Raw genomic sequence first — 27,219 nt, 5'->3', positions numbered from 1 at the left:
AGGAGACACACTCTGTAAATATATACTAAAAGCCACTGAATTACATCCTTGAAGTGGACAAATTATGCAGCATGTAAACTATACCTTAATAAAGCTGGTCAGGGAAGTCCCCTCCAAGAAAGTTGAGCTTGAGGAGAGCCTTAACTGAAATTCAGGGACAAGCCATGCTAAGCCCCAGGGCAGACAAGGCTGGAGGGTTTGGTGTGTTCAGGACCAGGAAGAAGGTGGTGTGACCAGAACAGAAGAAGGAGGGGCTGCGGCCAGGAAGATGGGCATTTGGAGCCTGAAAACCATGGTCACTGGGTCTTGGGTTTCATTGTCAGTGTGAAGGGAAGCCACAAAACAGGTTCTGAGGCGGGAGGGTATGTGACTTCAGAAGGCCCCTGCCTGCAGAGTGAGTGGAGTAGAAGAACCAAGGATGGAAGCACGGAGCCCAGGGAGCAGGCTCCCACAGCAGGACAGGTGGGAGAGGGCGAGAGCCTGGCATGTACTGGTGGCCAAGGAGACGGACAGACAGGCAAAGCATGGATGTGCTTTTCTATGTTATTTTTAAAAAGGGTTAGCTTTCATTTTTAAATATGATCAAAAATCGCTGCTGGTTTGATGGAATATATGAGAAAAAATTAAAGAAGATGTCCAGGTTTCCAGCCTAAACAAGAGAACAGACATCAGATATAACTGCTTAGAAGACAGCCTGGCACTGAGAAAGTGCTCACAAAATATTAACCACTGTCATTTTACCAATTTTATTAAACCCACCATGATCATTACACCTTCTAGCATTCCCACCACCACAGTCATCACAACTGCCACCATCATTACCATCAGCACCAACAAGCGCAGGGGAAGTAGCAGGAAGAGCAGAGGATACCACACGAGAAAAAGTAGAAGTCAAAGAAGCCTGCATCCAAACTGCTGGACATGCACAAAGGAGTGTTTGCCAGTCTGGGACGTCACCCAGGTTATAGGGCCTGACACAGTTCTACCACCACTCTCTCCCCATCCCACCACCCACACATTCACAGAAGCTTCTTTTTGAGTTTACAGTCTCTTAAGGGATTACTGTTGTCACTCTCTGGCTTTTGCCTGGCCCCATCTTCATCCACCCCTCTGAAGCATGCTCCCTTCCCCCCATCCCAAATGGCCTGCTGTATCTTCCAAAACTGCTGACATGTGTATGTGGAACATTCATGGCTCAACTGAGTATTTCAGTGCCTCCAAAATGCAAGCAATGTGCTCAACACCAGCACTGACCTACAGCTAGTACATTCTATAAATGGAATCTTCAGGAAAAAAAAGGTAGTAATTGCACTTGCAAATCTCTAATCTTAGTCACCTTATGCCCAAAATACATCTAAAACTCTTGCTCTTCCACACTACTTGGCTTTCTTTTTTTTTCTTTAAAGATTTTATTTTATTCATTTTAGAGAGAGGAGACAGGGGGGAGAAGGGGGGAAGAGCAGGAAGCATCAACTCCCATATGTGCCTAGACTAGGCAAGCCTGGAGTTTTGAACCGGCAACCTCAGCGTTCCAGGTCGACGCTTTAGCCACTGCGCCACCACAGGTCAGGCGGCACTACTTGGCTTTCTATCAGCTGCATGTGTGAACACCATCTCTCTAGAGCAGGCGTCCCCAAACTACGGCCCCCTGAGGCCGTTTATCCGGCCCCCCACCGCACTTCCGGAAGGGGCACCTCTTTCATTGGTGGTCAGTGAGAGGAGCACTGTATGTGGCAGCTCTCCAACGGTCTGAGGGACAGTGAACTGGCCCCCTGTGTAAAAAGTTTGGGGACCCCTGCTCTAGAGTCAAGAAAAATAATCTCCATGTTGGTCCCTATCAGCATGAAGGTCAATAAACAGATGAGACTGTAAGTTCAAGAAAAGATAAGCACGTATAAGAAGGCTCCACATTTTCTGGGTTGAACCCTGATGGTAAGATAAGAACTTTTAACTATTCCAGCAAACCATGTCAGCTCTTAGCCCATGCTTTAGCATTTCTTCTCCAAATGCTGCAATGTTATATAAGAACATGATTGATCTTAGAATCCCAGTAAAAAATTCTTGAACAGGAGCATTGCAGAGCTAATCCACCATCTCCTTGCAGATAAGAAAGGGCATGTTGACCTTGTGGGAGCAAATTTCTTTGAACTTTACTTTAAAAACACTAATTTGTTCTTGCTAAATGCTCATGACTTGTTTGCAAAGTAGAAGACAAACCACAGGCAAGCTGCTCCATGTCCGGCAGGCCCTGGTCACTCTCTGCCCTGTGCTGGCTGGCCAGTGCACTGCAATCATTTAGCTAAAGGGCACAAATCCCTTCATCCAGGACCAAATCCAGGCCAATAATTTGGGGACCTATATGAGTGTGGGGAGGAAAGAGAAATGATGACTTTTATCCAGTGAACAAAACTTCTTATAATTAGGTTGGTGGTTTCTATGGTAACGAGGAGCCAACTCTTTTATTTGAAATAAAAAATAGCAACACTCCAGCTGTCCTTGCTGTCCGGATGCTCCAAAGCAATGAGAGATTTGATTTCACACTTGCTAGGACGGACTGCTGAAGACTTTAAGCCATGCATTTCACTAGTTGTCGAGTTTTTTTTTTTTTTTTTTTTTTTTTTTTCTGAAGTTGGAAACGGGGAGGCAGTCAGACAGATTCCCGCATACGCCTGACCGGGATCCACTCGGCATGCCCCCCAGGGGGCGATGCTCTGCCCATCTGGGGCGTTGCTCTGTTGCAACCAGAGCCATTCTAGCACCTGAGGCAGAGGCCATGGAGCCATCCTCAGCACCCGGGCCAACTTTGCTCCAATGGAGCCTTGGCTGTGGGAGGAGAAGAGAGAGACAGAGAGGAAGGAGAGGGGGAGGGGTGGAGAAGCAGATGGGCACTTCTCCTGTGTGCCCTGGCCGGGAATCAAACCCGGGACTCCTGCACGCCAGGCTGACGCTCTACCACTGAGCCAACCGGCCAGGGCCAGTTGTCGAGTTTTGGTAAGACATTAAGCTCCATTCCCCTGAGAAAATATATGTAAAAAACAAAAGCACAAAAACAACCAAAACAAAACAATGTTCCCTCTCTGTAGCCAACACACAATTTGTTTCTTTCTCCCTAATTATCATAGGATACCATCAAACCACTTCCTTGAGAAAACTGTTGGTAGTAGTTCACCTTGAAAAACCATTGGAGAGCTCAAGATAGATGTCTATGTATAATAACATCCACTATTACTGGGGACTTCAGTAGGTGCTAGGTACTATGTCCAGGGCTTTCTCTGCATCATCTGATAAAATGCTCAAAGCAACTCTAAGGGCTATGTACGGTAGGCTGTCCATTTAGTGATAAGGAGGTTTAAGAGGTTAAATAACTTACCCATGGCCAACAAGAGCTAAAACTCCACCCCAGTTCTCACTGATGGCAAAGTCTGTGCTTGATCTATTCCACCTTTACTGCTGTCTTGTAACCTAGACCAGCAGTTACATTCACCAGGTGGAGACTGTGTTCAGAATACCCCATAGAGGCCTGTCCACCTCAGAGAACCCTCTGGCTCATCTGTGGGAAGGGTCACTCTCCCTCCCCCTCTCCAGCCCCATCGCATAGGTGCCTGGCAGCCAGTGAACCCAGAAAATCATAATTCCCTCTCAGAAGGCTCAGACTGTAGTCCACATGACCAAGAGGAAGCCGAGGGGTGCCATCATCAGAGGTTAGGATTGTAATGGTGTGCATACTGGTCCCAGAGGGAGAAGAAAGCTATATAATGGAGGCCAAGCAGCTGGGAAGGCCTGATCATAAAAAGTGACCTTCAAGCTAAGTCTTGAAGGAAAAGTAGCTGTTACTCAGGCTACAGAGGGATAGAGCGAGTCTTTGGGGCAGAGAAAATGACTGTATGGAAAACCGCAGGTATGGGACAGCACCACTGGGAGTCTTGGCAGGAGGGCGTGGCATGGCTGGGGCAGGAGAGGTGAGCAAGGACCACAACAGGAAGGACTTTCGTGTTTCTGGGGGGCTGAGGGCAGTCAGGGAACGAGGACGAGGGAGAAAGATACGTTCTGGCAAAAAATAGGCATCCCCTTCATGATATTCTAGAAATCTGAATTCTTTTGCAATTACTCTTGGTTGTACACAGCTCTGGGACTGAATCACATAGACTGTGGAACTATAAGCATCACCTTATTATCTATTTACATGACTGACCACCATGAAGCCACAAATTCCTTTAGAACAAGAGTTTTAGTCAACTGTAATTGAAATATTTTTTTTAATTTAAAAAAATTTTATCTTAATCACCTTTATCCCATGTCTAGTAAAGGATCCAGCATATAGCAAAAATTTAACATATGCCAAATGAATGAATATAAATGATCACCACTTATTCTTTGAAATATATAAATATTAATGTTAACTACTATATTAATTTCCACATATCAGTCCTGACTATAAGTCAACTGCTGTGCAAAACACTTTATAGGCCTCATCCCATTTAATCAGCACACTTGCTGTACTCAGTGGTACTACATCAGCCTCCTTTTACAAATGCCGAGAGTGAGGCCAGGGGGGCCAGCGACGACGCCCTGTCCGCAGGGCCCAGCAGCCACGCAGCCCGATCTGCAGCCCCGCCCGCAGGGCCCAGCAGCCACGCAGCCCGATCTGCAGCCACGCAGCCCGATCTGCAGCCACGCAGCCCGATCTGCAGCCACGCAGCCTGATCCGCAGCCCCGCCCGCAGGGCCCAGCAGCCACGCAGCCCAATCCGCAGCCCCGTCCGCAGGGCCCAGCAGCCACGCAGCCCGATCTGCAGCCACGCAGCCTGATCCGCAGCCCCGTCCGCAGGGCCCAGCAGCCACGCAGCCCGATCTGCAGCCCCGCCCGCAGGGCCCAGCAGCCACGCAGCCCGATCTGCAGCCACGCAGCCTGATCCGCAGCCCCGCCCGCAGGGCCCAGCAGCCACGCAGCCCGATCTGCAGCCCCGTCCGCAGGGCCCAGCAGCCACGCAGCCCGATCTGCAGCCACGCAGCCTGATCCGCAGCCCCGTCCGCAGGGCCCAGCAGCCACGCAGCCCGATCTGCAGCCCCGCCCGCAGGGCCCAGCAGCCACGCAGCCCGATCTGCAGCCACGCAGCCCGATCCGCAGCCCCGTCCGCAGGGCCCAGCAGCCACGCAGCCCGATCTGCAGCCGCATTTGCGTCATCTCAAGCTCATGCTCTTCATCAGCAGGCTGCAGGCTAAAAACAAACTGCTTATTGCAAGAATAGATGCTCATTAATTACTAGTACTGGGCACACAGTAGGTGCATGAAAAATTAGATCAATTGAACAATTTATCTAATACCTACTATGTACTAAGGTATCAAAGATCACTGTGGCAAGTTATCTACCCTCTAGAGCTGCCATCCTGCTGGTGACTGAGGAATTCCTGCAACATGACTTTGGAAGTGGGGGAGGGCTATGGCTTCTTTGGCAAGAGTCGATCTAAAAAAAAATAGAAAAATAATTCCTTTGTAGGTTTTTATAATGGTCCTTTGATGTATTTTGCCAACTCAGGCCCTTTTCTTCTTTTCTGTGATAAAGTGACCTTGAATTAGCTTTGAGATCCAATGTCCTTCTGCTCTCTCTACTCAAGCAGTCTGGGTGATGCTGTCCCCACACTCTGATCTAAGGGAGATATGACTCATATATGGCAAATCAGAGCATTTAATCTATACAGTCACAGATCAGGGATGGGAGGGGTAATCCCTGAGATTTCCCCTGGAGCTATCTGGAGAGCTGGGGTCTCGGAAGCAGGGTGGGTTTGAGAAGAACTTGAAAAATGCACTACCATCTGACCCACAAGGGTGGAAACAGTCTGACAGTGGAACTAATGTAGAGGGAGGTAGAGCCAATTGATGGAGAGACCCATGTCCAATTGACGTTGCTTGAGCCTTTGCGGGTAGCCTTGGCTGAGTAGTTCCATAACCTCAGCCAATCAATTCTCCATTTTGCCCTTCAACCCCAGAGACTGGTATCTGACACTTACAACCCAAAATCTAGACAAAGACAGCTCTGCTCTAAGGAAGAGATGGAGAATGAATGGGAAATTGGTACATGTGGTGAACCAAGAGGAGTTGAAGAAAATACAGAGGGAGGATCATGTGCAGTTATTCCTAAGGGTCCCTTTTATTGATTGCATTAAGACACATTCTACAATATGGTATTAAAGCCCACATTCAACTCCTCTAGGTAGAGCATTTACCTAATTACTGCCCTAGTACACCTTCAGTGCCCTGGTGATCAAGAGGAGTTAATGCAGTCTCCAAGAAAGATGAACAAAAAAGAAATTCATTCATTAAATATTTACAGAGCACTTTCCATTTGTCAAGCACTGAAGCTACCATTTGCTGAAAATTTATATCTTATCTACTTCAAAGGAGATTTTAGACACCTTTTAAGTTAAACTTCACTGATCTGAAAAAGAATTAAGAGGAAAAGAGAACAAAGATCCCCTTCCCCTACCTCCTGCCCTCCATGCACTAGGATTTTTTCAGATAGCTAAGAGTAGCTGATATCTCTTTGAAAGTAAATTAAACTCCATAGTGTATGGGAGAAAGGGAAACTGATTGTATTACTGAGGAATGCTTTCTGGAAAGACCGAATACATCTTCAAGATAGAGCAAGGAGAGACCGGACACCCATGTCCGAATGGAAAGGTGGGCTGGGGGCCGGGGCTCAGAAATGATACAGCTGATGTACTGGGTCCCAAAGAGCTCAACCAGGTGCTCCAGGGAGCAGCACCCAGGAACCTGCAGCTTCATCAGGGTCACCAGGTGACGATTTTGCAAACTAAAAACTGGAGCCAAGATGCCAGACCTGAGGACCCAGATAACTATTCTGCACCCTGACTTTGAGGAAGAGGAAGCAGAGCCCTGAACTTGGCAAGCAGGCAATTCTCTCGATATTCAATGACTGCGTGAGCACGTAAGCACTACTTAATTGGATGCAGTTATTTAAAGGCAGCCCATCCAAAGAATTCACAAGTCCCTGGAGGTGGCAGGAACAAAGGTGAAGTTTCTTTAAAGAAAAATCTTAAACTGCAATAATTTTCTTTCTCTCTCTCTCTCTCTCTCTCTCTTTTTTGGGGGCAAATTTTACCTGCTCCTTGCAACAGTTGCAAGCAAAACAATACCCACCAACCTCTTGCTTCAAAATTAGAAAGCTGTGAGGCAAGAGAAATAAACACGAGTCACAGATGTGATCTTAAATTTCTACTAACCACATTAACATACAAAATTAACGAGAACAATACATTTTATTCAAACCAGTAGATCCAAAATATCATTGCCATATGTAATCAATATACAATGTATCAACGAGACAGTTTCTTTTTTTCTTTTTTTTTATTCATACTACATCTCAAACTCCAGTGTGATTTTGCACTTAGAGAACAATTCAGGATGGGCCACATTGCAAGAATTCAACAGCCAGGTATGGAGAGTCAATACAACACATCATGGGTCTATGGGACAGAGGTGGCAACATTTCAAATCAAGACCTAAATCTCCTAACAAGAATTCCATAGTGAAAGTCTTTGAGGAAAAATAAAATGAAGGCAAAAAAACTATGCTACAATATAGCCAACTGATTTTTTTGTATTGAATTTTAGAGAAAGGAAGGGAGAGAGACACCAATTTGTTGCTCCTCTTATTCATGCTGTCATTGGTTGACTCTTGTATGTGCCCTGACTAGGGATCGAACCTGCAACCTCAGCATATCAAGATGACGCTCTAACCAACTGAGTACCCAGTCAGAGCCTAGATGTTTACATAGATATCTTCTATGCTACATTTTTGTAAAAGCTATTAAACTGTTATTATAAAAACCATCTCCATTACAAGGGGAAAGAAACTGACACCCAACCACCCTTTTTTCATGAATTAGCAGAATCAAGGACTTCCATCAATTTGACCATATCTTATATTTCAAGCTCTACTTAAATTTGATGCATTATCTTCTGGGCAGAAATCAAGACAACTCATTTCTTCCATGGAAAACCTCAAATTGCTGGACAGTTAAAACAATTAACCCCCATGTTAACAGGATGAGAAAAACTGAGTCCCTTTGGAGACAGGAGACTAGGAGCAGAGAGTCTGAGCCTGACACGCTGGGGCTAGAATCCGCCCCTGCTTTTCCTCGCTGGGTGTGAGGGCAGAGGCATAACTTCACTTCTTGGTGCCTCAGCGTCTTCATTTCTAGAATGGGAATACGTAATCACTGTACCTACTTCATGAGTTAAAAATTTCATGAATTAATGCTTGTAAATACTTCCCATGGTGCCTGGCATAGAGTAAGACCTCAATATAGAGTAAATGACATTATCAACATTAGTTATAATAATTTTATTAAAAGCACTCATGCAGAACTTATTACCTGGACTAGGACCTTGTGAGGCACTCACCTTGGGTACAAAATTTAAAAGGGCATTAAAAAAAACTTGGCAATCAAAACAAATGTTTTAATAAAGTAGTTTTAAAAATCAAATGGGCCCTGGCCAGTTGGCTCAGCGGTAGAGCGTCGGCCTGTCGTGCGGAAGTCCCAGGTTCGATTCCCGGCCAGGGCACACAGGAGAAGCGCCCATCTGCTTCTCCACCCCTCCCCCTCTCCTTCCTCTCTGTCTCTCTTCCCCTCTCGCAGCCGAGGCTCCATTGGAGCAAAAGATGGCCCGGGCGCTGGGGATGGCTCCTTTGCCTCTGCCCCAGGCGCTAGAGTGGCTCTGGTCGCAACAGAGCGACGCCCTGGATGGGCAGAGCATCGCCCCCTGGTGGGCGTGCTGGGTGGATCCCGGTTGGGCGTATGCAGGAGTCTGTCTGACTGCCTCCCTGTTTCCAGCTTCAGAAAAATACAAAAAAAAAAAAAAAAAAAATTAAATGTATGGCCCTGGCTGGTTGACTCAGTGGTTGATTCACTGGCCTGGCATGTGGATGTCCTGAGTTCGATTCCAGGTCAGGACACACAAGAGAAATAACCATCTGCTTCTTTTCCCCTCCTCCTCCCCCTTCTCTCCTTCTTACCATCTGGCAGCCAGTACTAGATTGGTTTGAGCATGGGTCCCAGGCTGTTGGTCTGAGCATCAGCCTCAGGTGCTAAAAATAGCTCTATTGAGTCCAGCATCATCCCAAGACAGGGATTTGCCAGGTAGATCCCGGTCGGGGTGCATGCAGAAGTCTGTCTCACTATCTCCCCTCCTCTCACTTAAAAAAAATAAAGTGTAATGTAAAATTGTTGATACAGAACAAAATAAATTTTTAAATAAAAATAAGATCACTGATACTTTTTTTCTCCTTTGCCTTAGGCTCCAATGTGGCACTGTAGGGCACTGTTAATATCCAGTCTTCATTTAAAGTTAATTTAATTTATCCAAATTCTTGATATTCTGTTCATATGCCCGAAGGGTAGGGGTGATTCCCAGCCCCAGGTCCTTGAACTCATGAGAAATTTGGCAGCTCTTGGTCACCCAGTGCTTCATGTCACCATGAGGCATAACAAAGAAGACCAGAGTCCCAGGACGAGGGACAAGAGCCTGTGGAATTGAATCAAAGTCCCAGCTGCAAGGGAAACAATGAGTGTTGTGTATTTTATAGATAAGGACAGTCCTGAAGGCACATCCATCCATCAGCCTCCAGAAAGAGTGAGAGGCACCAGACAAAGCTTCAAGAGAGCAGTCAGCCTCTCCCTGTCATTCTGAATTTTATTTTCTCCCTTTCTTCCCCGGAGGCCTCCTTACACAATCGGCCCCTCTGAAGGGACCTGCCTCCCTTCACTTTTCCGTAGTTAACAACAGCAGAGATCAAATGCTGCAGAACTAATCTCCTCCAGACAAAGATGATTTAAATGGCAAATAAATACAGTATGTGGGAGTAATCAAAATCAGTAAACTGTAAGCTGCACTTCGAGCCCAGATTATTTTAAAGCATGAGCAGAATTGTCAATGAACTGTAAAAGGAAGAAAGGCAGAAAAGGCAAAAACAAAAACCCACCACCAGCCTGGCACTGTTGGGATGGAAAGATAGTTTACATTCTTTCTACCGGGAGCTGACTCTCTGACATCAGGGAGGCAAAGCCTTGCCTCTCCTTGGCCCTGTACCTGGCCTTAAATCTCAGCACAATCACTGGGAGGCGTTTCTAATGCAGAGGTCAAGTGTCATCAAAGAGCTGTGAAGTACATAACTTCACTGCGGAGAAAATATATTCTTTCTTCAGGTTTTACAGTTCATTTCAGAAAGCTCAACTACATTTTCCCCTCTGGTGTCAGAGAAATGTCTTCTTCCACTGGCTCCACCCCTGATATCTCAGAAGAAGAGAAAGGAAAAGAAATCCATACAAGGATGTGCTTCTACAATATGGCTACCTCACTCTGTGAGACACCTAATTTGGTTTGCCACTTTTGATCCAGGGACTTCTAGGAGTTGTGATCTTTGCTTCCATGTATAAATTGTCCTTGATCTAGTTACTGTTCTTCTAGTTACTGTTGTTTTTCATGTGGGTTTAAGTGTCACCAAAAGCACTAAATCAGAAGAATAAGACCACGGGTTTGGAGGACTCCAGCTCAGAACCCAGGGCTCTTAATCCAAGGAGGGTGACCAGCTTAAACCGAAGCTTTTGACTGAATCAACACAACCTCATACGTGTAAGATTTGGTCATCTCAATCATCTTTTAAAAATGTTCTTTCCAACTCCCCAAACATGAAGAAAAACAATTGGTTTCAACTGCTTAGACTATAAATTCTTAGATATTGAAAAAAAATTCAAATTCCCTCTCCATGGAGCCATTATTAAAGAATGACAACATATTTTTATAACATATTTCTGTACAAAATGTCTTATCAGTTTAGTATCCACAGTGAAATATGTTTTAATTTTCATTTAACTATTCACAAGAATTCATCTCTATAATATAGTACAAGACACACATTGCCAGCCACAGAGGGAAAGCTTCGGCAGAGAAGTGGAAGTCCACCCTGAACTATGGAGTGCGGGCAGTACAGCCAAGCAGGGTACCCGGCCGGTTTCCTTCCGTCATACTTGCTACACTCTCACCCTTGCCTCCCAAAAGGTGCTTCATATATATATTTGAGAAGTTAATAGCTATTTCCTATAAAAGAAAAAGGAAGGGAGAGAAGGAAGGAGGGAGAGAAGGAGAGAAGAAGGGAAGAAAGGAAGGAGGGAGAGAAGGAGGGAGGGAAGGATGGAGGGAGGGAGGGAGGGAGGGAATGAAGGTTAGTGTATTCTGTTGCCAAGTTTGAAAATATGCACTAGATTCCCTTCTAGAAAATTTGTGACACATTGTTATTATATTAAAAGCTCTGTCTTGCAATAAAAAATAAAACAAATCAATAAATTCTGACCTTTTTGACTTTAAATAGTGTGAGATTTTCAGATAGCAGAAACCTGCTTCAGAGGACTCCGACCTTCACATTGCCACTCTCTCTGCTGCTTGCAGACGAGACTCCTCCTGCAGAGACGGTCTCAGAGAGTCTCCTAAAGATAGCTCATGTAAAATAAAAGGCACATACGACAAACCCCCTTTGTCAATGCAATGATTACCTCTTTTAATTTTGGGTTTCTAATTTTCTTTGAGCCTCAGTTTTCTCAACAGAAAAACAAGGATAATAAATTTCATCCTCCTAAGGTTGCTATAAGGATTAAAGGGGATAATCCAACCAAAACACTTGGTATATATATTTTTAATTCATTTTAGAGAGAAGAGAGAGAGAAGAGGGATGGGATGAGCGGGAAACATCAACTCCCATATGTGCCGTGGCCAGGCAAGCCCAGGGTTTTGAACTGGTGACCTCAGCATTCCAGGTTGACACTATCCACTGCGCCACCACAGGTCAGGCAAAACACCTGGTATATTCAAGTTGCAGAGAGTCAGCACTCAATAAAATTTCATGGCTGCTGCTACCATCATTATAACCTCTACCCAGGTTCATCGAAACAAAAAGAGCATGTGCCAGGCTGGCAGTACACTGTGCTTGGAGCTGTCCCCACAAATCCAGTCAGCCATAGCACCAGTCCTGTGTCCCTGTCTTCCTTCCATCCCTCACGCCTCACTCTGCCCTCCCTGCTCCACCATGAACCACATGTCCTTTCCCATCGACACCACTTTCTGGGTGCAAGTCCCCCATGGCCCGACATTCCCTCTGCTTCTCAAGAGCTTCTCAAGAAGGACTTTGGGAAGAGTGATCAAGAAAGGGCTCGGAACCATGAGAGACCAGGAGGAAAGGACCCAGGAGCCTCCCCTAGACCTCACGAGGAACAAACTGTGCTATATTCTTTATCAAAGGAAAAACTCTCTATTTGGCTCAGTGCCACTTTCCTTTTCCTGAAGCTTTGATTTGTGACTTAATTATTATCTATTTAAAAATTATTCCTGGGCTGAGTTTCAATAATGCAAGTCAATAAAGTTCTGATTGGATTAAAATTGCCAGCTCTTAAGAGGCACAAACTTCTTTTCGGTAAGGCAGTTGACAAATTAGGTCCTTTAACCTAAAGCCATAAACAAAGATGACTTAACAACTTACAACTCAACAAATGTTGCTAAAGGGTCCATTTTGTAGTTCTATCATCTCGGGCATACTTTTCTTTCAAATGCTAATACACATTTAGGGGTTATGACTGGAATAAATACTCCTTTTCATGTTCTTATTTGGGCTGTTGATGATTATCAAACGGACTCAGAGGCATCCATTCCCACCATGCTGCACTAAAAAGCCATCCTAAAATAAACCAGTGAACAGAAATCAGACACATCTATAGATTACAGCATCCTTTGTGCAAACACAGAGCACTGCACAAAAGCTTTCTTACCAAGCTGGAGGTAAGAAGAACAGATAGCAAAGCAATTTCATATTAACACACAAAAGCCAGCAGACATCTGAGGTTGCCAGATTTTCAAGACTGAAAAGTGATCTTACCAAAGAAAACCAAAAGAAAATCTCAAAAGGTTGCAATTTGTAAAATAAGAATGCAGTCAACTTCAATAACCCCTGTACATACATATGTGACTACAAAATGCTACATTGGACAAATGTTAGAGGTTTGTCTTGAAACCACAGAAGCGAAAACATTAAGAATCAGGGCTGGGAGCAGAGTCCAGAGAGCCAGGAGGGTGTAAGGAATCAGGTCCAAAGGTGGGCAGGGCCACCTTAGAAAGGTACCTCACAACCTTGCTTGTATACTCTGAAAAGCAAAACCAGTACTCTCTCTTTGGGGAAGAAAAACTCATCATGTCCTTATTAAATGTGTTTATAATGTTAGTCCTAGGGAAATGAACACACGTCTTTAAACAAGTCTGTCCATCCTGTGGGCCATTAACAGTGCTCATGAGGACACCTAGCTGGCAGGGTGAAAATGGCAAGCTACCTGGAGGGATGGGAGACTGGGCACTGGGCTGAATTCAGTGACCTGAGGGGGGTCTTGTCACACCTGGGAAAACACTGACACCAGGCTGGCGTTCAGTGGTGAGCAAGCACAGCCACCCTTACTATTAGAATACCCAATGCTGCTCACAGTCACTGTCCGGCACCTTCCCTGAAGCAGCCCACCAGCACCAAGGCGTTCACGTGGAACACAGGGAGGGCCGTCCCAAGGCCCCACCTCCGGTGCCACAGCAGTGCTGGTTGTGAGTTCTAGGCGCCTGCACCACAGCACTTATTAAATATTTTGAATATCATTCCTGTTTATGTGACATTGCCCGTCTTACTCCAAGGGTGAAAAAAAGGATGAATCCATCAACTAGGATCTTACAGGGGTAAACACTACTTTACAAGCCCAGATAAATGAAAGAAAGAGCTACCCTCTAAGGCGGGACAGAGGGGAGTTCCCTGCCTGGCTGCCCAGTGCCCTGGGCCAGGGGCAGAAGACCTCCAAATGCAGGCTGCAGGGGCCAGCTGCACCTCGTTCCCCACTGTGCTGCCGGCGCCCAGCCTGCCCGGCACAGGGCACCTGCTGGGTGGTGCAGCCTGCAGGGGCCAGCTGCACCTCGTTCCCCACTGTGCTGCCCGGCACAGGGCACCTGCTGGGTGGCACAGCCTGCAGGGGCCAGCTGCACCTCGTTCCCCACTGTGCTGCCCGGCACAGGGCACCTGCTGGGTGGCGCAGCCTGCAGGGGCCAGCTGCACCTCGTTCCCCACTGTGCTGCCCGGCACAGGGCACCTGCTGGGTGGCGCAGCCTGCAGGGGCCAGCTGCACCTCGTTCCCCACTGCGCTGCCCGGCACAGGGCACCTGCTGGGTGGCGCAGCCTGCAGGGGCCAGCTGCACCTCGTTCCCCACTGTGCTGCCCGGCACAGGGCACCTGCTGGGTGGCGCAGCCTGCAGGGGCCAGCTGCACCTCGTTCCCCACTGCGCTCGGCCTGCCCAGCACAGGGCACCTGCTGGGTGGCAGCTGAGTAAAACCGCCAGGGCTGCCACCTGGCCAGTCTTAGAGAAAGGCAAGAGGTAGACTGAGTGGTAAATTAGATGCTCATTAATTACTTTTATTAAGTGAGCTTCCTACTTTCCATTTTTCTCTGTGATGTATTTATAAAACATTGTCCACTATTCCTATCTGGCTAATCACGTGGTGGTACCCCATCAAGGGCATCACCGCTGTAACCCCGCCACACGCCTTCCACAGCCCTTCCCACCGGGAGCACCTGGAAATGCTCGGGCACTTTTTGGTGCTATGTATATTTACTGTGAAGGACAGGATGTTATGTATGTGGCTCCATCGTCCTATTCCACGAAGAACTGACCCAACCCTAGATGCCTATAGCCCCATGTTGAGAAAAACAGATTCACTAATGAACTTTCCTCTCTCTAGAAAATAAATATAGATATTATAATGGAATCTGTCTGTAGTTCCCTTACTCTTTGTTACCTGTGTCTGCATATCTGAGCCCTTTGATCACAGTCCAAGTAAGTCACCTCCTAATCACCTGTCCTGCAAATCCATGCCTATAAAGGTGACAGCCAAGGGTGATCAAAATATTTAGTCATTAGAACCAACCAACCCACCTGGGGGCTGGTATAATGAAAGGGCTAGGCTCTTCTCTTGAGCCCTGGGTATCAGTTCTGAGTGTGGCCACCAGTTAATAAAAAGTAAGATGTGGAATGTGGAGCCACATGACAGTGGGAGGCCAGGTCCTCAAGAAACAGTAAGGTCAATGGTGACATCCAAAACGCTTTCTTTCATATGGCATATGATGGTAACTAACTCATGGTCCCACAAAAAAGCCATTGAGATAGAGAGTGAGGTTGCTGAGCCACAGTGCAATGACGAATCACTTAGAACTTCTGAGTCTAAATCGGTTTATCACCAGGGCCTGTGACATGGTGAAAAGGTCTCTTACTTGGATGGCAGAGGAATAAAAATTGACTGATGATGGTCACCATGATTTACCTTGAATTAAACCTTCAGAATATATTGCCTTAGGTGACCTTCCCATGAACCTTCTAACACAGGAATTATTTTCCCATTTTACAGGTAAGAAAATCATAACACAGAAACCAAAACGTCTTTTCTGACATCACACTGAAAATAAGCATCTGTATTCAAATTAGAAGCCACATCTGTTCAAATCCACAGTACAGGACGTTTTATTAACAGTGAAAAGACACAGGAAGAAAAAGCAGGAACAGAAACCAAAGATGCATTCTGCAATGCATTACATCTATTCAGAACAGAGGAGTAAAATTTAAAAGGGTCCAAGAAATAAAGGCTTTCTCCTCTACCTTCACTCCCAAGTAAATCCCATCCTTTTGCTGAAAGGCATAGCAGATGGCCACTTTCCTCACCAAGACCCTCCCAGACCCACCTGCCCCGTCTCAGAATTCCCTGATGACCCACCTGTCACATAAACTGCCATTGTCAGATCTCAGCCATCTTTCATATGCTGCCCACTCCTTGGAGCTGCTCCTCAGGTTTTCTCCACTCTGCCACTTGGCCTGGTGACGGCCCTCCCAGCCTTTCCCAGCTGCACCGAGACCCTGGCCTTGACTCCCACTGTGCCTTTCTCATGACATTTCCATTCAACTATTTCTTAAATCCATTTGGGGGACTTATATCTGTATGTATAATCCACATTATTAAAGCATAAATGTCAGCATCAGCACCACCTCACCTTACGACAAGCGCTGTGTACCAGGCACAATGCCAAGCTCTTTAGACCCAATGGCTTAATTCTCATCCCAACTCTGGGAAGCAGGGCTTGTTATTATTGCCTTTCATATATGTGGAAACTGGGTCTTCTAAATATTATATAACTTGTCCAGTATCACACATGTCTTTTTTCTCTTCCTGCAGTCTCCACGGCACATATGTCCAACAAAGAAAAAACTCAGCATCTGGTAAACACTGAATTGTACATCATTCATTCACTCACTCTTGGGGTACAACCACATGCCAGACAGTTCATAAACAGAAAAAGGATAAGCCCCACTTGCTGCTTTAGAAGAATCGCAGGCTTTCAGGAGATGTCCTCTTCCCTCCCAAACAGACCCTCCGGATACAATGTGGGAAATCCAATGATCATGTAATTAATGTCAGGGTCTTAACTGCTCAGAAACTGGGCACCAGAGGAGGACCAAGGTGGTCAGGAATATCTGCCCCTGCCACTGTCCCTCGCACTGAAGCCTCTGAGGAATGTGCCATCCTGCTCACTCAGCGCATCGCCCCCACCAGCTGCCACCACCTCTGAGGTCTTGCATGTGGAGACTTGAGGGCCGGGCTCTTGCTGTTCTGAATGTTTACCAACAGAATGCAGCAGGGACACAAAGTCCCCTTCTCACCCCTTTTCCTTAGTTTTACAGGTGATTGTTTGTGTCACTTACAAGCAGCTTCAAATGAGTACAAGCGTTTTATTCCCAATAGACTCTAAATAACGACATCCTGCCACAAGCTGAAAATCTGGCTGGCACTCCTGAGGACCTGTCAGCTTGCAGGGACATTCCCTCACAGGCATCAAGCCTATGTGGAACATAAAAAATTAAAATACACAGATTCTAACATTTTCCTCATTGAAAAATTGGCCACAAGGTATCTGATGGCCTGCTGGGCTGTATCAGATATCTATTGCAACAGTGAGGCTGAGGACAAGACCACAGCAGCATTTCTTTCCCAGGTGTCTGTGGGGGCCAGCGACGCTGTGCTCCCATGAACCTGGGGGTGGCTGGCTCAGGGTGAGTTTGGCTGGTCCACTCTGCTCTACCTGATGTCGCTTATTCTTCTCTTGGCCCAGTCGGCTTAGCAGGCACAACTTTCTCATGATGACGGCTGAGTAGATGAGCAGCAGCAAAATCATGCCACCGGCACTTTCTGCAGCCTCTGCTCACAGTGGCTTTGGTACCAGCCCACGGGCCACAGCCGACCCCAACGCCCAGCGCAGGAGGCTTGGGAGGGCATCGGGCAGCCTGAGTGCACAGGAGGGTGGGGGGTCAGAGGCATGATGGAGCCACACCCTACTGGTCCTGCTCACTCAGAGACAGCAGTGAGATGTCTGAACCTCAAATCAGGCTTGATCAGATTTGTATGCCCTTCCAAGTGAGACGGTCTGAGAAGGATGCCAAAGGTGAACAACTGAGATGTTCTGATGGTGTGTTCCAAGTAATCCATGAATTACCTAGAGGAATATTTATAAATTGTTCTAAAAACCAGAGGGATAGTCACCAGCAAATATAAAAATACCAAAGTACTTCTGAACACAAGATCATCTCTGACAAAGCCAGGAGAGAGATGATTATTTACTATAACCACTTCATAGTAATTGCAAATATTTATTCAGCAATTAGGATGTCTTGGGCTCTATGCTAAGTACTTTCTATGAATTATTCCTCTTAATTTTTACAATAAACCCATGTGATAGATATTACTATGCCAATTTTATAGATGTGAAACTGAGGCCAGCAGTTAAACAACTGGGCCAAGAACTCCCAAAGAGTGAAAGGAAGAACTAGGACTTGAACCTAAACGCAGGTCTGTGTGGTTCCATGGTTCTTTTCTTTCCCACCATTACCCTAGACCAGGGGTCGGGAACCTTTTTGGCTGAGAGAGCCACGAGCGCCACATATTCTAAAATGTAATTCCATGAGAGCCATACAATGACCCGTGTATGTTACGCATTATCCAGTAAAAATGTGGTGTTGTCCCGGAGGACAGCTGTGATTGGCTCCAGCCACCCGCAACCATGAGCATGAGCAGTAGGAAATGAATGGATTGTAATAAGTGAGAATGTTTTATATTTTTTAAGTTATTATTTTTTAATTAAAGATTTGTCTGTGAGCCAGATGCAGCCATCAAAAGAGCCACATCTGGCTTGCGAGCCACAGGTTCCCGACCCCAGCCCTGTATCATCCCTCTATTCTCATGAGCCTCAATGGCCTTGTTATACTTCCCTCTTGATTTACAAGTAACACAGGCAGTCCCAGGTTACAAACAAGATACAGTCTATAGGCTTGAAAATGTTTGTGTTCATATGCACAGAAAGGTAAAAATAAATACTAAAGACAAACATCTAAATTGCATTTAATAGGTAAGTGTACCTGTCCCAACTTACATACAAATTCACCCTGAGGACAAACTTACAGAACCCATCTCATTCATAACCCGGGACTGCCTGTACTCAAAACTTTGGAATCTTCTTCTGTTTCTGACAGAAAGACTTCTTCTGTCTAAAAATGACTACATTTTACTCAATGTCTGGCTAACCTAATTTAGTGTTTCTTCCATTTGTATATTATATTAACTAAGACAGCTCCTAGGGAGAACATAAGTTTCAAGATACCAGGTCTGATTGGGTACTACTGCCAGTCTCTGAGTATAAATTGTACAGGCAGGAAACCAATAAAGCTCCAAGGAGCAGAGTAGAAGGAACAGCGCAGTACCCTGTAGCAGACGACCTCCATTCCTTTCTTGTAAAATGAGACTATTCAGTGATTATATTCAAAATACTAAACAATATAAATCAATACAAAAAAAAAAACCAAAGTTTTTTTGTGTTTTTTTTTTTATTTTTCCTTAGCTGGAAACGGGGAGGCAGTCAGACAGACTCCCGCATGTGCCCGACCGGGATCCACCCGGCATGCCCACCAGGGGGCGATGCTCTGCCCCTCTGGGGCGTCGCTCTGTCACAACCAGAGCCACTCTAGCGCCTGGGGCAGAGGCCAAGGAGCCATCCCCAGCGCCCGGGCCATCTTTTGCTCCAATGGAGCATCGGCTGCAGGAGGGGAAGAGAGAGACAGAGAGGAAGGAGGGGGGGGGGTGGAGAAGCAGATGGGCACTTCTCCTGTGTGCCCTGGCCAGGAATCGAACCCGGGACTTCCGCACACCAGGCCGATGCTCTACCACTGAGCCAATCGGCCAGGGCCTGAAACCCCAAAGTTTTAAATATACTCTTTTTTTCTCTACATAACATATGTGTGCATAAAGGTGAAATACTTGTCAGAAATGGCTAAATGATATATAAGCTGTGCCATATAATGTATTTCAAATTGTTCTAAAATTTTCCAAACTATTTGTTGAATTTTAGGTCTGTGGGTAAACTCTTCTGTTTGCTGCACTTGTCAGGAGTAAACCATGTCCCTGTCTGAACCATGGTTGACACAGGGGACCCCATTAAGGTCTTTCCAGGGCTCTCCCATTCATTAACAGTTGTTAGGACCCCTGGCCCCCAGCCCCTTGTTGTAGATAAACAGAGGCCAGTGCTGCTGGTGCGTGTTGGCCAATGAACAGGAGACAACTCTTCCCACATAACCTGGACCTAGAGACCTTGAGCTTGGCCTCTGCTGACAGTGCCACCATCACCACCTGCCCCTGCTTCCTTCTCTGACGTCCAAACAGTGCTGGGCAGGTGCTTCACAGGCCTCGCCTCGACCTCCTCGGCTGCCCCTAGGATGCTGCTGGCCCAGCCCTAGCACCACACCAGGCCTCCTTCTCCACACCGCTGGCTTGCTACCCAAGTCAATCACCAGTGGAACTGCAGCACCACTCTTCTGGTACCTAACGTGCTAAACTTCAGCCCTGAGAAATACTCATCTTTGCATCCTCTCTGGACTCCTGTGATGTTTCAATGACCTAATGTATGAAAAGATGTCTTCCAGAACAAATAGTAACTCTTACTTTAAAATGCTTCAGGTGCCTTTTTAGCCACCGAATGTATATTTGATAAAGCAAAGGAAATCCAAGGTCAATTTTTCATTCTCTCCTTGCTTTTTGTTCACCAATCCCAGCAAGCAGTCTGAAAAGCATGTGAAAGAAACCAAGAAGGCTGTTGGTCAGCAACTGCTGTGCTGGGCTGAGATCAAAGAGTTCATAGAACGGGGTGAAAACAGTCCTTCCTGGCCAGTGCACCTTACAACCACCAAATACTGGCAGCACTCTCAGCATGGGGTCTGTGTAGTCACTCTCCGCCGGTGTGTGTAGTACTGAGGCCTCCGTCCCAGAAGTCATGGGCACCTCCACAGTACAATATTCAGACTGTGCCTGACCAGGCCTTCGTAGTTTGTGTGAATAAAGAGACCGACGGTAGAGAATAGTGCTAAAAGGCATTGTGTGAGAAACAGAATCAACAGGCTATACACACACACACACACACACACACACACACACACACACACAGAGTAAGAAACTGGGCTCACGTGATTATGCAGGCTGACAAGCAAAACCTACAGGGTGTGCCACTGGGGTGGGAGATCCAGGGAGAGCTGTGCTCCACTGTGGTCATCAGCATGAAAAGCTAATATTGCAGAGGAAGCCCAAAGGAGTCAGCTGGATAATTCTCTCTTATTCAGGGAGGGCCAGACTTTTTGTTCTATGCAGGCCTTCAACTGACTGGATGAGACCCACCCACATTATGGAGGGCAATCTGCTTTACTCAAGTCCACTGATTTAAATGTCACTCTCATCCAAAAATCCTCATAGAAACATCCAGGATAATGTTTGTCCGACTCTCTGGGAACCCTGTGGCCATCACAAGTATGTTCCTAGATGAGTTAACAAATTTCAGGCACAGTTTAACAGTACTGATTCTGGATTGCCATAGAAGTTCCGAGGTTCCATCTGTCAAGAAAAGTCTGGAGGGCTTGAGAATTCTGGAGATTTTTCAGAGGTGAGTTTTCTAGCACATGGAAAACACCACTTGAAGGGGGAGGGGACTGTGAGAAATAGGAAAGGCACAGGGGGGAACCATTAACAGATAATGAATCATCAGCTCAGCTGAGCAGCTGCTGCTGCTTCCTCTGACAAAACAAGGTCCTGACCAGGCAAGGTTATTCAAGAGGATTCACTTAGGAAACGCAGTGCTGGAGCCAGGACTTTTAACAATGCTTATGTGCACACATGTGTGTGTGCACGCGTGTACGTGCATGTGTGTGCGTGTGCGGAAGGATATTTATCCAATGGCACATTGCCCTTCTTTAACTCCTTTGCTGATTCCTCCTCCTACAAATCCTCAGAACATTGCAAAGCCTGCACCTAGTGGCTCTGCCCTACACCCTTTCTCTCCAGAAGTGATCTCAATCACTGATTTAAATACCATCAGTATGCTGATGAGTCCTGAATTTATTTTCCCCAGCCCAGACCTTGCCTGCCAAGCAGCAATTTCATATGGTATAGCTTAATATATCCACCAATGAAAAGCCTCTCACTTGTACCATAAGGTTTTTTTTCTTTCTCTTAAATGATTCTTGCCATATTATTTATGAACCAAAAATAACATTTAAATAATCACTCCTGCCTTTTATAGCATGCTTGGCCAGTTTGGATGCAACCAAGATACACACCACTGTTACCTAAGAGCCACTCAGTGTGGCTCTTTCTCTCCTGCCTCCACCCCACTTCTCTAAGCAGCACCTAGCACCCAGGGCCTGGGGGAGGCGCGCAGGAGCAGGAAACCATGAGAACACACTCACAACAGGCTTCTGACAGTGGCTGACGCTTCCGAGAATACAACTTCCAACTCAGAGGATCAGCCACCAAAAGCTCTGTTTTCTTTTTGAGAACTTTTTTAGGAAGAGGGACAAGTCAGGTTTTGTGGTAAATTCTTATTAGAAAAACAAAATTAAGTTCATCTCTTTTTTATAATTTGGTATGCACACAATTTGCTTCTGCATTTCACAAAAGAGAGAAGAGTGTTTCTAAGCATCTAAGTAGCCAAGCTTAGAGACACTAGTGCAGTTCTCAGTTCAACAGGTCGAGGAAATTGATGCAGGCTATTGCTAAAATTTGACTCAGAATTTTAACATTAATCGATGGTAAACCAACACAGCTTTCCCAACACGCTGTAGACTCAGCTCAGGGAATTTTATTGATCGACTGATTTGAGAGAGAGAAACATTGATTTGTTGTTATACTTATTTATGCATTCATTGATTGAATTTTGTATGTGCCCTGATGGGGGGTCACACCTGCAACCTTGGTCTATTGGGATGATGCTCTAACCAACGTAACTACCAGACCAGGGCCTTAGTTCAGGTCCCTGGTCCCTCATCAATAACATCAACACCGCCAGCTGGCACAGGGAAGATTTCCCACTTTAATGATAATTTTTACTTCAGTGCTTATAATTTGATTTTGTCTGGAACCTGGAGGAAATGGAGATCTTGAAAGCTGTTTAATCTGATGCCTTTGTTTATAGATAAGCAAGGTAAAGCCCAGAGTACAGTGACTTGCTCAAGGTCACACAGCAAGTCGTTTAATCTGTGTCTCCATCTCCCCATTGGAAAACAGCACTAACAACACAGCTACCTTACTGGGTTTTTGTGACTATTTAAATACCTTATGGCCCTGGCCAGTTGGCTCAGTGGTAGAACATCCACCCAGTGTGTGGAAGTCCTGGGTTAGATCCCCAGTCAAGGCATACAGGAGAAGTGTCCATCTGCTTCTCCACCCCTCCCCCTCTTGCTTCTCTCCCTCTCCCTCTCTCTCTCTCTCTCTCTCTCTCTCTCTCTCTCTCTTTCTTCCCCTCCTGCAGCCATGGCTCAATTGGAGCATTTGGCCCTAGGTGCTGAGGATGGCTCCATTGCCTCCACCTCAGGTGCTAAGAAGAGCTTGGTTGCTGAGCAACAGAGCAATGCCCCACATGGGCAGAGCATTGCCCCCTGGTGGGCTTGCCGGTTGGGGCATATGTGGGAGTCTGTCTCTGCCTCCCCTCCTCTCAATGAATTAAAAAAATAAAATGAAATAAAAATAAGTAAATAACTTTATAAAACAGACTCAGCTGAGTGCCTGACAGAAAAGGAGATGTTTGACATTAATAATCCTCTCCAGGCTAATCCTGTGAGCAGGGTGCTAAGACAGTATTCAAATGTCCCTACCACTTTGATTATTTGGTAAAAAACAAACAAAACAACAGAAAGGCTATTCTAAAATTAACCCTTTCTATCTTTGAATGTCACAAATTAGACCCAACAGTGTGAAGGAGTGGCTAAGGGAAAGAGGAAAACACTCCTTCAAGAAAATGCTCCTTCCTTCTGATAAAAGATGACCTCTCTGCAAGAGAAGGGATTTCTCTCCCCTTCATGAAGCCAGCCTAATTAAAGAAACATTTCCATGGGTTTTCAATTAAATAGACATCACATCGCCATAAAGTAAGCCTTGATATGTGTGACCGAGTGCCCTCTGCTGTGAGTTTTCTTTAGTGCACTAAGTGTTGGTCTTGGAGATCCTGGGCCAGGCAGTGGACCCCAGTCCAGGAACTGGGATAGATAGATCAGTGGGAGTGCAGGACACTAAACTCTTCTTCAAATTCTATCCCCACCAATTGGGGTTTAAGAAGAGGATATAACTACAAAATGCTCCACTCACATTCCTGATTACTTGACCTTGGTCCAACTAAGGGCCTGCAAACAGAATAAAGGCTAGTTAACTTCTGGTGCATCCCTAAGTTTCAGATGGAAAACAAATTATTACAAAAGTCAAAGTGATGAATATAAGGAATCAGCAATTGTCAGAGGAAAGTTAAATCACCTCTGTCGAGATTTAAAATGCTCGGTAAATTATTAAAGGTCACTGTGTTGACTGGATGTCTCCTAGGTACTTCAAATGAGGGAAGGATTTCCCAGTGCCGTAAGTAAGAATGATCCACTGGCCACAGCTGACCAGTGATGGCTACATTCTATCTCAGGAGGTAACCAGAGTCTGGGTGATTCTTTTGGGATGGGAAGGAATCTTAAGATTCCAGTTTCAAATGGGTAGCTGGTGTGCATGAGAAGTTCTCATAATTTTACAAGTCAGAAAAACCTTCAAAATAATTTAGGGACACTACAGCAAGTTTAAGGAAACAAAAACTACTATTTAATTTCACTATGATTTCTTAAAAGAAGCAATCATTTAAAACAAATCTAGCAACCAAAGACAAATATCAGATAAAAAAGTATTTTTTAAACTTAATGGATTTAAATTGACTAGACTGAAACTGAATGTGCCAGTGTGTGATGTGAAGCACACAACAGCATTTGTTTACCCATTAGCTTTGGAGAAACTATTTTCTTGTAATCAAAAAAGATTAAAGCTATTTTAATTTATGAATTCCTGAGCATCTGAGATCAGCAGAGGGAAATGTTTGGGGCTCTGGCTGGGCAGGAGTGTTCCCACAAGCTGTCTGAACTTGGGCTGTAGTTGGAATTGAGAGATGCCCTAAAGACTGAAATCCAATCTAGGGGTATATTGTATGTGTGTGTGTGTGTGTGTGTGTGTGTGTGTGTGTGACAGAGACAGAAAGAGACAGAGATAGGGACAGACAGACAGGAAGGGAGAGAGATGAGAAGCATCAAGTCTTTATTGCGGCTCCTTAGTTTCCTTAGTTGTTCATTGATTGTTTTCTCATACGTGCCTTGACTGGGGGGCTGCAGAAGAGCGAGTTACTCCTTGCTCAAGCCAGCAACCTTGGACTCAAGCCAGCAATCGTGGGCTTCCAGCCAGCAACCCAGCGCTCAAGCTGGTGAGTCCACGCTCAAGTCAGATAAGCCCATGCTCAAGCTGGCAACCTCGGGGTTTCTGAACCTGGGTCCGCCGCATCCCAGATGCTCTGTCCACTGTGCCACCACCTGGTCAGTCCATATTGTATTTTTTTAGAGAACATATTCAAAACTCTCACCATGCTAAAAAAAAGGGGGCCCATACACTCAAAACTGTAAAGCCACTGATTGAAGAGAACCAATTCCAAAATATATTCCATTGGAAACTATAGTAAACTGACATCGCCCCAATTTTTACCTCTTCCTATGTCCATACTTTTGCTTATCATGGAGCGTATGTCCCACTCCTTGGCTCTGATTGGACACCTGACTTGGCTCTGGTCATGGGCACATGAGTGGAAGTGACAATGTGCCAGTTTCAGACTTAAGCCTTAAGAGGCCTTGTGTGGGTCAGCCTGCTCTTTCTTCCCCTGCCCCCGTCACGAGCAGAGCATGCCCATGCTAGCAGCAGGTCCCAGAAGGGGGACGAAAGAAATCAGAGCCTCTTCAGCAAACCCACAAACTCAGGAGTAAGGAACAAATGCTTAGTATTGCACGCCGCTGAGAATTCTGACACTATTTGTTACACAGAATTACCGTGGTAATAGCTAACTGATAGAGAAACTAAATTCTGTAATTTTCCCACAGTAGAAAAAGAATAACCCGATGCCATTAGGACTGAGTGAAAGAGGGTGACATGGGACATGGCACAGCTTCTTAGTCTCATTCCTGCCCAGCTTCTACCTAAGCCAGTGGTTCTCAACCTGTGGTTCGCGACCCCGGCGGGGGTCAAACGACCAAAACACAGGGGTCGTCTAAAGCCATCGGAAAATACATATTTTATTTAAAAATGTATTGTATAATAAATATGTATTTTTCGATGGCTTTAGGCAACCCCTGTGTTTTGGTCATTCGACCTCCCGCTGGGGTCGCGACCCACAGGTTGAGAACTGCTGACCTAAGCTCTTAACCCTTTTCCTGCTCCCCAGCTCTAAGAGGAAGGTAAGTCTCCTGCTCAAGCAAAGAAAAACCAATGAGCTAGGACCAGGCTGGGTCCCCATGTTCTGTATTTTGGCCACATAACTTCAATGGATGTGTGTGATTTTCATATATTTACAGATTATCGTTTTAGAAACTCCAACTCTAACAAACCCACTTGCAGAAGTTCCATATTTTTTATAGACTTGCCTACCTTAGAGCATACAGACGACAGTTTTAACTATGTTGTTAAAACAGTTAACAGGGCAGGGTTCTGGTTTACCACACATGTGGAGGCTACAGATGTGCTCGCAGGGAACAGAGGGCAGCACTATGGAATATAAGCTGTGGAAATAAATCTCAATGCTACTACTTAATAAGTTCTGACTTTCTGCAGGACACTTAACCTCTCTGATGCTATTTTTTTTAATTTATTTTTTTATTTATTCATTTTAGAGAGAAGAGGGACAAAGAGAGAGAGAGAGAGAGGACAGAGAGAGAGAAGGGGGGGAGGAGCTGGAAGCATCAACTCCCATATGTGCCTTGACCAGGCAAGCTCAGGGTTTCGAACCGGTGACCTCAGCATTTCCGGAGGTCGACGCCTTATCCACTGCGCCACTACAGGTCAGGCCTTTCTCATCTGTAAAATCTCTGACTTACTTCTGAGTGTTACAGAGAGGTTTAATTAAGCGATATATACATTACTTGGCTATGGCAGGGGCTTGGCAAATGCCGGGTTCTCCCACATTGGTGCTCTGGTCAATCTGTACTTCATGCAGTGCCGGGTGGGAGGTGGGAGGGACCAACTGGGGCAGAGGCAAGAGTTGCTGTGTGACAGTCAGAACTGGACTCTCATCCTGGCTCTGTGATACCAGCTATGCTGAACAAGCCACTTCACCCTTCTGAGCCACAGTTTCATTGTCTGTAAAGGTGATCATGAAAAACAAAAGCGAGAAAATATTCCAGGGTGCAGGTATCATGAGAAAATATATGCAAAAGGGTTTTGAAAATGGTAAAGAGCCCCAGAAATATTCCCAAACAGAAGCACAGCAACGCCTCGGGAGCACTTTTGTTAAATGGTACTTAAGGAGTAGAACTTACTTTGTGGTACTTAATAATTAAATATTATTAAGGACTATTTATAAAAACCCATATAAACTTAAAGAAGGTCCATTTATTGAGAACTAGCCAATAAAAAATGAAAATACAATTTAAGGGGTTTTCAAAGAGAGAGAAAAACCCTCTGGTCCTATTAGCTTCAATACTATGATTAATGTTTCTCCTG

The 27,219-nt window shown here is 45.6% G+C and overlaps 1 protein-coding gene and 1 non-coding gene across 4 annotated transcripts in view; one reads left to right on the top strand and one right to left on the bottom strand.

The window, feature by feature from the left end:
* Nucleotides 1-27,219, bottom strand: part of PRICKLE2 (prickle planar cell polarity protein 2) — a 402,478-nt gene that overhangs the window by 321,716 nt on the left and 53,543 nt on the right. The window lies entirely within an intron of this gene.
* Nucleotides 8,510-8,585, top strand: TRNAD-GUC (transfer RNA aspartic acid (anticodon GUC)). The gene has a single exon. It is a non-coding gene; the product is annotated as a tRNA-Asp (tRNA).

The sequence above is a fragment of the Saccopteryx leptura genome, chromosome 10 (genome assembly GCF_036850995.1).
Source record: "Saccopteryx leptura isolate mSacLep1 chromosome 10, mSacLep1_pri_phased_curated, whole genome shotgun sequence".
Lineage (NCBI taxonomy): Eukaryota > Metazoa > Chordata > Mammalia > Chiroptera > Emballonuridae > Saccopteryx > Saccopteryx leptura.
The sequence above is the reverse complement of the archived record's forward strand: the minus strand, read 5'-3'. Positions and strand labels throughout refer to the sequence as shown.